Raw genomic sequence first — 16,242 nt, 5'->3', positions numbered from 1 at the left:
GCTTCTGAGGATTTTTAATGCTTAAATTGATGTTTGTTGCTGTGTTATTAAGTTTACTGGGTGTTCCCTGGTGGATATGATCAAGAGATAGGCTTTCCTTTTTGCATGTAATGCTTAACAGCTGTTATTGGCTCTTGTCTCAATGATGAAATATTATGGGGTAAGCTTGTAGCTTGGCTATATGACCAAGATTGCTGTCTCTTGTTGTGTAACATAGTGAGAAAAGCTCCCACCTCCTGGAAAAATGTGTGATCAAAAAGACCAAAAGCAGAAACAATATAAAGGTAGAGTCAAGAACCACCACTTTGAAACAAAATAAAACTGTGACTGACTGTCCAGTTGCCTTGTTACACAGGCAGTGTGTGCACCACAGAAGCCTCCAGTAGTGGGTAGGGGTGTCCACTCGCTCAGGCCTTTTCTCTAGCGACTTCCAAAGAGGTGCATAGATAGACATTAAGAAATTAATGGCAGAAAGATTGTTTACTATTTTTGTCTCTGAAGATCAGTTAGGTATTTGCATGTGCACAGTGTAATTCTTGAGCTAGTTTAGTCTTTTTATGTTGGGGTTACAGATTGTTCATATGGTTTGTCATTCAGGCCAAACCTGATATTTTTCTTGCTGGATAGGCAGGAGTAAAAGTTCCCACACAAGTTAACTTTAGGGCTGGGACACACAGGCAGAAGTTAAAAGCAGCAGCCAAAGAATTTGCCCTTGGACTGGTGAGGCTCTTTTTCTCTGTGCCGTGGGAAAGCTGTGGTATCAATGCTGGACTTTTTTGGGGGTGCATGCCCACCCACCTAAAGGCATCTGGGCTGGGCAAAGGTGTAACAGGGAAAAGGAGAAAAAAATGTAGAGAATGCCCCCACACCTCCTTTTGCAAATGTCACTGCTCCACTTTTAGTGCAGGTTTCCTGTGCCTGGTCTTGCTGTAGCCCCCCACCCTGACCTCTGTCTTGGTGGGATGACTGCAGAGGAAGTCCCGTGTCTTGACTTATTTCTAAATTGCAATATTTTCCTTTATACTGTGATTTTTCTACTGGCAGTTGCAGGAAACTGACGCCCTGACCCTTATGCTAGATCCAGAGCTCTGGACTGTACTGTGAGAGCAGTGTCTCTGGGTTTTCAGCCTTCAGCTCTTCCCCCATGGAGCCTGTCCTACCTGACTCTGCTGCCGCCAAACTGGAAGTCCCCTTGTTTAAGTTTTTGTGAGACTTTTATTTCTACATATTCTACCTTTTTTTTTTTTAAACTGGAGTCTTTTCATCCAGTGTAATTTCTCTTTCTTTTTCTTTTTTTAGTAGTTGTTTACCAAGATATGTTGCACCTATTTCTAAATTAAGTATGTAAATCCATTTCTGATTCATGACTCAGCCCTTAACTTTGTTATTGTTGTTATTGTTATTAAGTGCCGTCGAGTCAATTCTGACCCATAGCGACCCTATATACGGTTTCTGAGAAGCAGCTGGTGAGCTTGAACCACCAACCTTGCAGTTCAAAAGACTTTGCAGTCGGATGCATTAGCCCACAGAGCCACACCAGCTATTGTTGCTAAGTGCCCTCAAATAGGTTCTTGCTCATTGTGACCCTATAAGAAATTTCCAAGGAGCTTCTGTTGTGTTTGAACTGCTGACCTTGTTATTAGCAGTCCAGCGCTTATCCTACAGTGCTACACTGGGACTCAAGGCCTTAAGCCCTTAACAATACCTTGCCTAAAAACTAAAGTTTCTCAGTCTCTTACATACCCATGCTGTGGTCAAAATTTAGTGGAATTGACTTAATGTCTTTTGGATTTCATTCTTTAAAATTATTTTTATACATTATTACCCTAGTCCTGGTATGGCACTTTGTGTTAAGGAACTGGACTGCAAGGTTGGTTTGAACTGCAAAGTCGGCAGTTCAAGCTCATCACCTACTCCTTGGAAACCGTATATAGGAACTGATTTGACAGCACTTAACAACAACTACAATTGTTGTTGTTAGGTGCCATTGAGTTGGTACCAACTCATAGTGACCTTATGCACAGCAACAATACTTCCGTATAATCCCTTGGTAGCACAGTTAAGTAAACCACAGTTACTCGGTCAAACCCATACACAGTCATCTTGAAAGATGGTGGTGTTATTGTGCCTTGGAGTCAATTCTGACTTATAGAAACCCTGCATATGGTTTCCAAGGCTATAAATCTTTATGGGAGCAGAAAACCTTATCTTTCTCCCATGGAGCAGCTGGTAGTTTTGAACTGCTGACCTTGATCTTGGAAGATAGGTCCAATTATATGGTTCTAAAAAGCCCATGTAGCATCTCTACTGACTTGGAACTGGCTCCATGGCAACTACCAACAACAATAACAAAACCTCTGTTAATTAAATGATTGTTGTTGTTAAGAGCCATGGAGTTGGTCCTACTCACATAGACCCTGTATATAATGTTTCAGAAGAGTGGCTGGTGAGTTTGAACCACCGACTTTGTGGTTCAAACCAGCCTTGTAGTCCAGTGCACTAAAGCACCACACTAGAATGCCAATTAAATTAAATAGTGGTTCTATTAGCTATTCTATTTTATATAGCTTTGATTAATTTTTTTGTATATAAATTAATATTATAGGAGAGCAGCAATATTTTATCTATTCTTTTACAGTTTATCTGTCTCATATTTCTTTATCCTTCCTAATTACATTGCTTATTATCTTCAGAGCAATGATTAATAATAGCCATGTAAATTCCTTAAGATTCTATAGAAAAATAAATATATTTTATAAGTTAATAAAATTAGTTAAACATTACTCTATCATTATTTAATCATTTATTATTTTATTAGTCATTACATTTTAAGGTCACTCTTGTTACATTTTATCAAATACCTGTTTCTACATAGAGGATTATATAAATTTTTTAGGTTCATTAATACAATGAATTATATAAGTATTATCTACATTTATGATAAATTGTTTACTATTTGACTTATTGTATTTTCTACAGTTAATCATTTGGCTTTTAAATTCAAAATGAGATCAGTTTTATTTTCCGTATTGGTTATTTCTTTCATATTCATAATGCATTTTCTCAGAATGAGAATTTGAATGTTAATTTTTAAAAACCAATATTCTGAAATTAGTTGATTAGTCCTGAAATTATGTAGCAGATTTCTTCCTGTTGTTAGTTTTTCCAATGGATAACATTCTAGTTACACTATCTTCCTTAACTGGAATTAGTTTTTATAAATTACATTTAATGAACTTCCAGAACTAACAAACCAGTTTTGGAAGAAATATAGCCAGAATGTCCTTAAAAGTGAAGATGATGAGACTTTGTCCTATGAATTATGGTCATGTTATTAGGAAGGATCTATCCCTGGAGAAGGACAGCCTGCTTGCTAAAGTAGAGGACAGTAAAAAAGAAGAAGAACCTCAGTGAATTAGATTGATACAGTGTCTTTAGCAATGGACTCAAACATAGCAGTTACCATGAGGATGGCTGGGGACCAGGCATTGTTTTGTTATGCAGAGGGTCTCTATGAGTCAGATCTGACTTATTGGTACCTGATAACAACAAAACAAATATAGAGATTTTCAAATTTATTTGTATAGAATTGAGCAATAAGATTGCATGTAAGCTATTCAATTTTATTTCATGTTTTTATCATTGTTCCCTCATCACTTATTTTGCACATTTTTTTCTTTCTCCCCGACACCCTTAAATTTATATTAACTAGTGATTTAGCTATTGCATGAAAAATTTCTTTTAGGAAGATCAGCACAAGGTGTATGTTAAAGATATCCCAAATATCCTACTTTTCCAAAATGACATCCCTGATGTCAGTCACCACTCCTCCTCTTCCTCACATTCCATGGATTTGGCAATATGCTGCAATATCTCACAGAATTTACAATCTCCAAGGAAAGGGCTCATGAAATTGTGGAGGCTGACAAGTCCCAAATCTGTAGTTCCGATGTCAGTTGGGATGATTTTCTTCACCCATGTAGTCTGAGGAGCTTTGGAACCCAAATAGGCAGGTCCGATAACAAGGCTTCACGAGCTGGTGAATCAGGTCAGGTGAATTAGGCCTTCAGTCTCCAGAATTGGAAGTTGGCTGGGATGAGCCAGATCCAGAGCAAGAGAGGTAAATATGCTAATTAATGCATCACCATATATTGAACTTAGAACATGCTCCCAAGGAAGACTAAAGACAGTGACTTAAGTCACATTCTCCAGTTGTTGTTGTTATTGTTGTTGTTAGGTGCCATCAAGTTGGTTTAAATTCATAATGACCTTATGCACAACAAAACGAAACACTGCCAAGTTCTGTGCCATCCTCACAATTGTTGTTACACTTGAGCCCATTGCTGCTATCACTATAATAATCCATTTCCTTAGGGGTCTTCCTCTTTTTCACTGACCCTTCACTTTACCTAGCATAATATTCTTCTCCAGGGATTGGTCTCATCTGCTAACATATCCGAAGTATACGTGATGAAGTCTCATTGTTTTACCTTCTAACTAGCATTCTGGCTGTTTTTCTAACACAGATATGTTTATTCTTCTGGGAGTCCATGGTACTTTCAATATTATTTTCCAGTCCTCTATATTGGACTCAGAACATGCCCCCAAGAAAAACTAAGTATGGTGACTTGAGTCACACCCTCTAGTAAGATGCTCTTGTTGTTGTTAAGTGCTGTTGAGTCGTTTCCTCCTCTGTATAGGGTTTCCTAGGAGTGGCTGGTGAGTTTGGACCCTGACGTTGCAAATCAAACCAACATTGCAGTCCAGTGCATTCACCCACAGTGCCACACTAGGCATAGTACTATGGGGACACGTTAAATCCTTGTTGTTATTGTAATTTACCATCAAGCTGGTTCTGCCTCATAGCAATCTTTTATAGGATACCCAAGACTTGAAATGTTTGTGAGAGCAGAAACCCTCATTTTTTTTCTAGAGCAGCAGGTGAACTTGAACTGCTGGCCTTGTAGTTCATAGTCCAATCCCTATAATATGAAAAGCCAAAAATCACAATTAAAGTCAGGGAAAAAATATTATACAATTTGTCTATGTAGATAGATAAAGTTTAGATAAACAACAATAGATAAACAAAAATAATTCATTGTTGTTGTTGTTGTGTGCCTTCGAGTCGGTTCTGACCTACAGTGACACTATAGGGTTTCCGAGGAGCAGCTGGTGAGCTTGAACTGCCAACACTGAAGTTCAAGCTGACTTTTCAGTTCAGCACATTAACCAACAGCGCCACATCAGAACTCCAATCCTTGTTCCTTAGTTCCACCTTAAACTTTAGCTCCACCTTAATCCTGCATCATTAAACTCACTTCAAAAAGGATTCATAATCATAGGCATGTTGTTGTTGTTAAGTGCCATTTAGTTGGTTCCAACTCATAGAGACCCTATTTAGGATTTCGGATGCTTTAAATGTTTGCTAGAGCAGAAAGCCTCATCTTTCTTACAAATCACAGGCATAAAGACTAGGATTTACAATACATCACAGATTCATAGAATATGTTGTTGTTGTTAAGTGTCGTCGAGTCGATTCTGACCCACAGCGACCCTGTAAAGGATTTCCAAGGAGCAGCTGGTGAGCTGAACCACCAACCTTGCAGTTCAAACAACTTTGGCAGTCTGACACCTTAGCCCACAGAGCCATACCAGGACTCCTAGAATATGGTTTTTATTGTTGTGAAGTGCCGTCGAGTTGGTTCCAACCCATAGCAACCCTGTATAGGGTTTCCGAGGAACAGTTGGTGAGCCTGAAATGCCGACCTTACAGTTCAAACGGCTTTGCAGTCTGACATATTAACCCACAGCGCCACAAAGTCAAAATAAATAATTAACTGCTCTGCAGCTAAATATTTGGTTTTGCCAAAGAACCTGATTTTAAAGTTTACTTATGTGTTCTATTGTTTTTCTTATTTATTATTTTTTAATTTAGTTTCGTTTCTTCTGTGGTCATTTCATTTTGTTTTCTTTTTCTAATGATCTGAATCATTTGGTTAATATATTTGTTTTTCTTTTTTCTTATTTCGGAATTCCTGCACTAATTTTTCTTCTGAAAAACTGCTTATAGTCTTTCCTCTAAACCATTAGCATCCTAACATATAATGCTATTGTTATTACTATATTCTACATAAAGCACAATTTCATGTTGCATTTAATTTTCAATCCATTCACTATTTAAACACGAAACTTTATCTGTCTACATAGACAAACTGTATAATATTTTTTCCTGACTTTAATTGTGATTTTTGGCATGCATACACACACACACATAGGGTGAGTTAAAAATTATCTGCATTCTGGTTATATTAAAACACCCATCCAGCTGCACAGTTGATGATAACATTGAACATGGACGCAAAATGATTCTGTGGAATAGACAAATGAGAGTGGATTATGTGGCAGATCATTTGCAAATCAGCCGTTGCTCTACCTATAAAATATCCACCACAGACTTAAATTTTGAAAATTTGTCCAAGATGGATACCGAAACAACTCACAGAAGAACATAAACTGAAGCGTTTGGATATCTGCAAACAAAATTTAGACCGATACTCCAAGGAAGGTAAAAAATAGTTTAAAAAAATCGTTACTGGTGATAAGGCACGGATTCATCACTAAGACCCTGCAAATAAATAGCAGATTATGGAATGGAAACATCTTTTGTCGCCGAACAAGGAAATGTTCAAAAGTCAACCGTCCGCTGGAAAATTGATGCTTAGTTTTCTGGGATTCTCAATGGCCAATATGAAACACTATTAGAAAAAAATGTTGAACAATTAACAGTACTCTTAACAGTGAGATCCTCACTGAAGAGATGAAGCCTAAATTGTGTCCACATACCTCTGCCCATACTGTTGACACACTGCAAAAACTTTGTTTGGAAGTGTTAAAGCATAATCCCTCTAGACTGATTTTGCTTGATCAATTGTAAATCCAAACAGAAGACCTGTTTGGTCTCCTGAAAGCAGCCCTTCAAGGATCAAGATTCACCTTTGATGAAAAAATGAAGACAGCAGTGCATTCGTGGCTCACAGTTTATCCTAAAGCCTTTTTTTAAAATAAGGAAATATGAAAGCTTTTTAACAGATGGACAAAGTGTAATGAAAAGCAAGGAGATTATGTAAAAAAATGATGTGTTTGTTTTTCTAAACATTGATTAAAATAAATTCTACAATCAGATTGCAGGCAATTCTTGATTCACCATCGTATGTATGTGTGTGTGTGTGTGTGTATGTAAATGATGTGACATTTCCCTTCATTGCATTTTTAAAAATATTTATTATTTTGGAATTTAGAGTAGAGAAAATTATTTTGCTGTCAGATAATCAAGTATCACGTGTTACTAAAAATGTTACTTCCCATAAAACTTAAAACTTTCTAAATTTGTTTTGTTTTAATTATCAATGTTGAGTTGACTGATTTTTCCAAAGAAACTGTTTTTGTTAACTTTATTTATAGGTTCTACTATATGAGTCGGACTGAGTTGAAGGAACTTAACAACAACAACAATAAGAATATTTTTAAAGTACTATTACTTGCTTTAATTTCCTGTCTTCTGCATCTTATTTTGTTTAACTTTTTCTAATTTTCAGATCATTTGCTTAATCTAATTGTTATTTTTTTTTCTTTTTAAAAATATTTGTACCACTCATCTGTCCATTTGTCCTACTATGGTTAGCTGTGTGTTGTGTGATGTTAGAAGCTATACCATTGACATTTTAAATACCAGCAAGGTCACCATTGTAGACACATTTAGTAAAGCTTCCAGAGTATGGCATACTAGTGAGGAGGGGTGCACCATTTCTGAAACGTTAACCAAAGAAAATCGTATGAATAAGTGTGGAACATTGTCTGATATGGTGTCAGTAGTTTGGAAGGCTTTCAAAATACAACTAGGTAAGAGGGACCATCTTTTGTCGATTCAGCACAACTAAAAGTTAGATTATTCAGGTAGATATCACCAGATGGAATACACAGGAATCAAACTGACTACATCTGTAGGAAGAGACAATAGAGAAATTCAGTATCATCAGCTAAAACAATGTGAGGGACTATGACTGTCAATTGCTCATATGCAAGTTTAGACTGAAAGTGAAGAAAGTTTAAACAAGTCCACTAGAGTCAAAATTTGACCTTGAAACAGCTGCAAACATCCATTAATAAACAGAACACAGAACGTACAACGTATGAATCTAAGATTTTTTGAAGTCGTCAAAAACAAAATGGAATGCATAAAATAGATACCCCAACCATCAGTGAATGAAAAAGAACAGGTATTGGCCATTTTGAATCAGAGAATCATACAGATTACTCTCCCAGGAACAGCAAATTGAAGAGGAATGGTGTTGTACTCATCATCAAAAGCAGCATTTCAAGATCTATCCCAAAGTACAATGTTGCCTGTGATAGGATCATATCCGTAAACTTACATGAAAGCCCACTTCATACAACTACTATTCAAATTTATATGCTAACCACTAAAGGATGATAAAGAAATTGAGGAATTCTATCAACTTCTTCATATGCAAACTGATCTGACCTGTAATCAAGATGTATTGTTAAATACTAGTGATTGAATGTAAAAGTTGGAAACAAAGAAGGATCCATAGTTGGAAAATATGACCTTGGTGATACAAATGATACTGGATATTACATGACAGAAATTTTAAAAAATAATGACTTGCTTATAGCAAACACTTTTTTTAAAACAATGTACATGGAGAAAGTCAATATAATTAGTCAAAACAAGATTAGGGGTCAACTGTGGAATAGACCCATCAATTGCTCATATATAAGTTCAGACTGAAGGTGAAAAAAATTAAGACAAGTCCAATAGAGCCAAAACATAACCTTGATTATATTCCACCTGTATTTATAGAACATCTCAAGAACAGATATGGCAATTGAACACTAATTACCCAAGACCCAAGACCAAGAGTTGTAAGATAACATCAAGAACATTTTACATGAAAAAGGCAAAGGGTCATTAAAAAGACAGAGAAGAAATAAAAGGTGAAAATGGTTGTCATAGAGACAGAATGCTCTTGCTTGTAGAGAAGCTAAAGCAACTGGAAGAAATGATGCAGTTAAAAAATGATGCAGTTGAGCAGAAAATTTCAAAGAGTAGATAGAGAAGAAAAAGAACTAATGAAATATGCAAAGACCTGGAGTTAAAAAATCAAAAGGGAAAAAAACACTCATCATTTCTCTAGCTGAAAGAACTGAAGAAAAAATCGTATCTCTGTTTGCAACATTGAAGTATTCTATGGACTTCTGGTGTGGTGTTGAAGGATCAGCACTGAACTGCAAACCACAAGGGTGGCAGTTCAAACTCACCAGCTACTCCTTGGAAACTCTATACAGGTCACTATGAGTTAGAACTGACTCAATGACACTTCACAACAACAAGCAAGTTATTGAATGATTCAGGAAGCATCAAACGAATACAATAATAAATGTCCCCCAAATAATTGGTTCATGTTCAACCATTTCAAGAGGTAGCATATGACAAATAACTGATGGCATTGAAGGAAGAAGACCAAGCTGCACTGAAGTCATTGGCAGAACAAAAGGCTCTAGGACTTGATAGAATACAGGCAGAAATACTTCAACACACTGACACAGCACTGGCAGCACTCTCTTGTCTATGTTTGGAAGACATCTACCTGGCCAATTGATAGGAAGAGACTCGAATCTGTGCTCATTCCAAAGAAAGGTGATCCAACAAAATGTGGAAATCATTGAACTATTCAATAACATAACATGCAAGTAAAATTTTGTTGAAAATAATTTAAAAAACAATTGCAGTACATTGACGGGGAATTGCCAGAAATTCAAGTTGCATTCAGAAGTGGACATGGAAGAAGGGATTCCATTGTGAATGTCAGATAGCTCTTGACTAAAAGCAGAGACTATCAGAATGGTGTTTAAAAATGAAAACTTATTACTGTTGAGTTGGTTCCAACTCAGAGGGACCCTGTGTAGGGTTTCTGAGGCTGTAAATCTTTATAGAAGCGGAAACTTCTTCTTTCTCCTACAGAACCACTGGTGGGTTTAAACTGCTTATCATACAGCACCACCAGCACTGCTAGAAAGATGTTTACTTGTATTTTATAGACTGTACAAAGGCATTCAGCTGTGTGGATGATAACAACTGTGGATAACATTGTGAAGAATGGGAATTCCAGAACAGTTCATTGTGATTATGAGGAACCTGTACTTAGACCAAGAGGCAGTTGTTCAACCAGTACAAGGGGATGCTGAGTGGTTTAAATTCAGAAAAAGGTATTCATTAGGGATGTATCCTTTCACCATACTTATTCAATTCATGTGCTCAGCAAATAATCTGATAAACTGGATTATATGAAGACAAACATGGCAGGATAGGAGGAATATTCAATAACAACCTGTGATATACAGATAACACAAGCTTGCTTGCTGGAAGTGAAGAGGACTTAAAGTACTTACTGATAAAGATCTAAGACTGCAACTTTCAGTAAGGATCATACTTCAGTGTAAAGAAAATTCTCACAACAGGACTAATAAATCACATCTTGATAAACAGAGAAAAGCTTGAAGTTGTCAAAGATTTCATTTTGCTTGGATCCACAATCAATGCTCAAGGAAACAGCAGTCAAGAAAACAAAAGATATGTTGTATTAGTTAAATCTGCTACAAAAGACCTATTTAAAGTGTTATAGAGCAAAGATAAAATTAAGACCTAAGGTACACCTGGCCCAAGTCATGATATTTTCAATTGCCTTGTATATATGTGAAAGCTAGACAATAAATAAAGGACACTGTAGATGATTTAATGCATTTGAATTATGGCGATGGGGACTTAATAGATGCTCAGTTGAATTGAATACAACTTCTACATTTTAATAAGACTCATCCTACCTCTCTCTTATACAGTGTTGTGATACCTTTCATTGTTCAGGTAAATTTTTGCTCCTGGAACTTGTGACTTATCAAAAGGCATAGACAGGGTGAATGGGATCTTTCATTCCTTGTGTTTTTGGAAGGATTATTTTATGTGATGTGGGAAACTAGACATAAAATGGAATAACAAAATAGTCACAATGGACTCAAACATACCAATGATCATGACCATGGCACAGGATCAGGCAATGTTTTGTTTTATTTCAGATTGCCATAAATTGGAGCTAACCTTATTGCCATGATAGCAGTTAATAGCAACCACCTATGACAAATGGAATTTCCTTATCAAGGCCCTTGGTTACAATGCAATTCATATGGCATTTGCTTGATACAATTGGACCTAACACCTCCTCAACATGATTATATAATCCTTCACAAATACCACGTTTTGCATAGATGGCCTTGGTTTTGTCTTTCATCTAATCATTCTGAATTGCTTGTGTTTTCTTTTTTGCTGGAAAATATTTTAATATGTCAAAACAGAATAGTAGCTTCGATTATATTTGAAGCACGAGAAGAGAAAAACAAATACTGACAATGTAGAATTAAAAACAAGGACATGCCAAGCATCAAATAACTTCTCTCACTGCAATTTGTAAATAACACAATAGTAAGTTATGTTCTTTGACATGTGTAACTAAAGGACAGAGCAGATGGTAAAGGCTTATTCAAAATTAAAAGAGAGAAAATATTTATTTAAAAGAGTTGCACTGCCAAGATATAATTTATTCTTTGTAGGGGGCAGGCATGTGTTCAATGAAGCTTGGTCTTAACTAAAGTGCAATAATATACTGCAAATTGATAGGCTTTCATGTAAGTGAATTTCCATTTAGAAATACACATTGACAGAAATAGATTCACCACAGCATTCACCATGTATCACTCTAAAATGTTAAGCGCAGCATTTTAAATTTAATTATTGTCGTTGTTTTTCAAGGAACAATTCATAGAGAAGTAAGTCAGCTAGGTATTAATAATCAGATTTAAGTTTGAAATGAAAGACAATTTGATTTAATTTGAAATCGGTAGGAATAAGACGTTGAACTTGGTATTCGTCAATGCAAAAAACAAAAACAAAAAAATTCTTGCCAGTAAGTTAAGTAATTTGGGAAAGAGATTTAAGTTTCTTAGGCCATTAGATATGGCTTGGTAGTTCCTTAATTTTTTGTGACAGATGTATTCCTCTGGAATCCTTTCCCTGAAAATTGGTTTAAACTGATGAACTGCAGTTCTGTTAAGCAGCACTGAAATGGCTATAAATACTAGGCTATGTCAAAAGTATTTCAATAAAGGTCTCAGTCCATACATGCATGGAGTTTCTTTCTAACAAAACTGTCTAAACATGCATCAGCAACTAGTGGATGGTATCCTGGTAAGGCTCTTTAAGATAAGCACTGGACTGCTAACCACAAGGCAAGGTTCAAAGCAACCAGCCACTTTGCAGAAACCTGTATAGGTTGCTATAATTCAGATCCAACTGGATGGCACTTAACAACAACAAAACAAAGACAAGATAACTTAGTCAGTCATACACTTGTCTTAGTCTCATTAGCGTTACCTTAAAAAAAAAAAAAAATCAAAACTGGTTTTGAGAGGACATTCTGAGCCAGTTAAATTCAAAGCAGAATGGTCAGTAGTTAAAATTTTTGTGTGGCTTTTTTTTTCGGTATCCAAAGGCGGATTCCTTCAAGACATTGTACCTGTTCATTCTTCAAGGGTAACAAGGGCTGTGCTATGAGAATTTTGTTAGGAAGCATTACTGCTGTTTTGACATGGTGTAAATTGAAAAGTGCAGAATTCTTTGTGGAGGGTTTAGAGAAATAGAAACACCACTGTCTTAGTTATCTAATACTGCTATAACAGAAATACCACACGTGTATGGCTTTAACAACTACAGATTTATTCTCTCGCAGTTCATTGTTGTTGTTACGCCTGCCAGCATAGGGTAGGAAGCTCTGAGCCACTGTAGCATGTGTGCAGCATGGAGATCTAAGGGCACCACAGACCTGTTTTTACTCAATTTCAGTGGCTGAATGCCACCTATCCCTCTAGCACCACACGGTCCAATCATCCATATTATAATTGGGTGTCTTAACTCAATCAGGGCAATGCCCATTGTCAAGTCTAACTTAGATAATATAATAATCACAGTCATCTTCAAAGATGCTCACAATACTTTCACAAATGTATTCTTCACTGTTTGGTAAATGATGTTTCCTCTGGGCATTACATGTGTGGGTTTATGGCTCTATACTGATAAATCCACTCTACCATGCAAATTTCTCAAAGCCTCTGGATATCTTCCTCTACTGTACACTAAGGCAAGTCTATTACATCAAATGATGCATTGTAGGCCACTGGTGAAACCATTTTGGTGTTTTCCATTTCTTTCTTATCTTTTTAATGACCTCGACTTTCTTCCTATATGATGTTCTTGATGTCATCCCACAACTCTCTGGTCTTCAATCTTCAGTGTCTAATGGATTAAATCTTTTCTTGAGATGATTTCTATATTCAGATGGGCTATGTTCAAGGTCAAACTTTTGTAATCTTGGGCATGTTTTAATTTTCTTCAGCGTCAGCATGAACTTTCTTATGAACAGTTGATGGTCTTTTCCACAGTTATCCCCTGAACTGGCTTTGGTTGATGATATGGAACTTTTCCTTGGTCTCTTCCGACAGATGTAGTCAATTATATTTCTGTGTAATCAATATAGTAAGATTCATGTGTATAGTCATCTTTTATGTTGTTTTAAAAAAGTATTTGTATGAGCAAGTCATTCTTCCTGCTAAATTCTATCATGCTATCTACAGCATCATTTCTATCAACAAAGTCATTTCTTCTAATTACTGATTCATTTCTCTTTGCTTCCATCCTTTGCACTCCAATTACAAGTGATTACCAATACATCATGATTGCATGTTTGACCAATTTCAGATTGAAGAAGTAGGTAGAATTCATCAATTTCATCATCATTGGCTTAAGTGATTGAAGCATAAATTTAAATAATAGTGGTATTAACCATTACCTGGTCATCCTTGTAGGTATATGGATATTATCCTATCACAGGAAGCATTATATTTCAAGAAAGATTTTGAAATGTTGTTTTTGATGATGACTGTGAAGCCATTCTTCTATAATTTGTCATTCTCCATATACTAAACCATTTGATTGTCAGACTCAAAATAGACAATACCAGTCCATTTCAACTCAGTAATACCTGTTATCCATTTTTATGCATTCCATTTCATTTTTAACAACTTCAAAATTTCCTAGATTCATACTTTGTACAGTCAGTGTTCCATTGTTAATAGATGTTTACAACTATTTCTCCTTATTTTGATTTGTGCCCCATCAGCAAATGACGATTGTGACAGCTTTACTCAATTTGTATCATCATGGTCAACTCTACTTTGAGTAGGCATCTCTTCCCCAGTCATATTTTGAGTGCCTTCCAACTTGATTGGCTTATCTTCCATCACAATATCTGACAATATTCTGTTGTTCTTCATCTTGTTTCAGAATATTCAGTATTATGGTGTTATCTGGCAGAGTTCCATTGCTATTCATAAGATTTTCAGTGGAAAAACATTCAGGAATAGTTCACCTCTCCTCCTTCCTAATCTATCTTAGTCTGGAAGCTCAGTTGAAACCTGTCCACCATGAGTATACCCTGTTCATTTTTAAAATACTGGTGGCATAGTTTTCAGTATCCTAGCAAGTCACAACTGTACAAAAAACTGAGACACCAGTTTATAAATGATAAATATCAATGGAAGAAATGAGGAAGTAAAAGAACTGAATGGAAAATCTCAAAGGCCTACTTGAGAAGACAAAGTCAAGTATTATAATGAAATGTGCAAAGACCTCAAGCTACAAAACAAAAAGTGAAGAACACGCTCAGCATTTCTCAATGTGAAGGTTGAAAAACTGAAGAAAAAAGTCAAGCCTCAACTTTCTATATTGAAGATTCTATGGGCAAAGTATTGAATGATAAAAAAAAGCATCTAAAGAAGTTGGAAAGAATGCACAGAGTCACTGTACCAAAAAGAAATGGATGATGTTCAAACATTTCAAGAGATAGTGTACAATCAAGAGCCAATGATACTAAAGGAATCAGTCCAGGGTGCACTGAAGGCATTGGCAAAGAACATGCTCTGGGAATTGATGAAATACAAATAGAAAATTTTCAACAAACTGATTCAGCACAAGAGGTACACACTCATCTAGTCCAAGAAATTTGAAGGACAGTCACCTAGCCACCTGATTGGAAGAGATCCACATTTGTGCTCATTTGAAACAGAAGTGAGCCAGCAAAATGCATAAATCACTGGACAATACCACTAATACAACATTCCAGTAAATTTTTGCTAAAGGTAATTCAAAAGCAGCTGCAACATTGACAGGGAAATGCCAGAGGTTCAAGCTGAATTCACACGAGAACGTAGAAAGAGAGATATCATTGCTGATGTCCGATGGAGTTTAGCTGAAAGCAGAGAATACCAGAAAGATGTTTGCTTGTTCTTTATTAAGTACACAAAGACTGTCGACTGTGTGGATCATGACAGGTTATGGACAATATTTCAGAGAATGAGTATTCTGAAACACTTAATTGTGCATATGAGAAGCCTGTACGTAAACTAAGAGATAATTGTTCCAAAAGAGCTACAGGACACTGAGTAGTGAAAATTAGGAAAGGTGTGTGCCAGGATTATATTCTTTCTCCAAACATATTCAAACTCTATATTGAGCAAATAATCTATAAAGCTGGATTGCATAAAAATTGGGGAATTGGAGGAAGACTCATTGACAATCTAAAATATGTAGATGATACAATCTTGATTTCTGAAAGCAAAGAGGACACAAACTATTGATGAAGATAAAAAAAACAGAGACTATAGTATATGTTGCATCTCAGTGTAAAGAAAACAAAAATCCTCACCACTAGGCCTATAAATAACAACCTGAAAAAATGTAGAAAAAATTGAAGTTGTCTAAGATTTCATTATTGTGGATCCACTATCAACAGTCTTGGAAGCACCAGTCTAGAAATTAAATGATATATTTCATTGGGCAAATCTGCTGCACAAGACGTCTTTAACATGTTCAAGAGCAAAGATGTCAGTTTGAGGACTAAAGTGCACCTGCTCTAAGCCATGGATATATATACATATATGCATATATATGTAGCATATAGATATATTGTGGTGGTGGTACTGTGCCATGTGCTGTGGAGTCAGTTCTGACTCCAAAAAGCCTCATCTTCAGACCTTGAGTTTAGCAGCCCTACTCATAAC

This window comes from Chrysochloris asiatica, unplaced genomic scaffold, assembly GCF_000296735.1.
Source record: "Chrysochloris asiatica unplaced genomic scaffold, ChrAsi1.0 scaffold00069, whole genome shotgun sequence".
Taxonomy (NCBI): Eukaryota; Metazoa; Chordata; class Mammalia; order Afrosoricida; family Chrysochloridae; genus Chrysochloris; species Chrysochloris asiatica.
The sequence above is the reverse complement of the archived record's forward strand: the minus strand, read 5'-3'. Positions refer to the sequence as shown.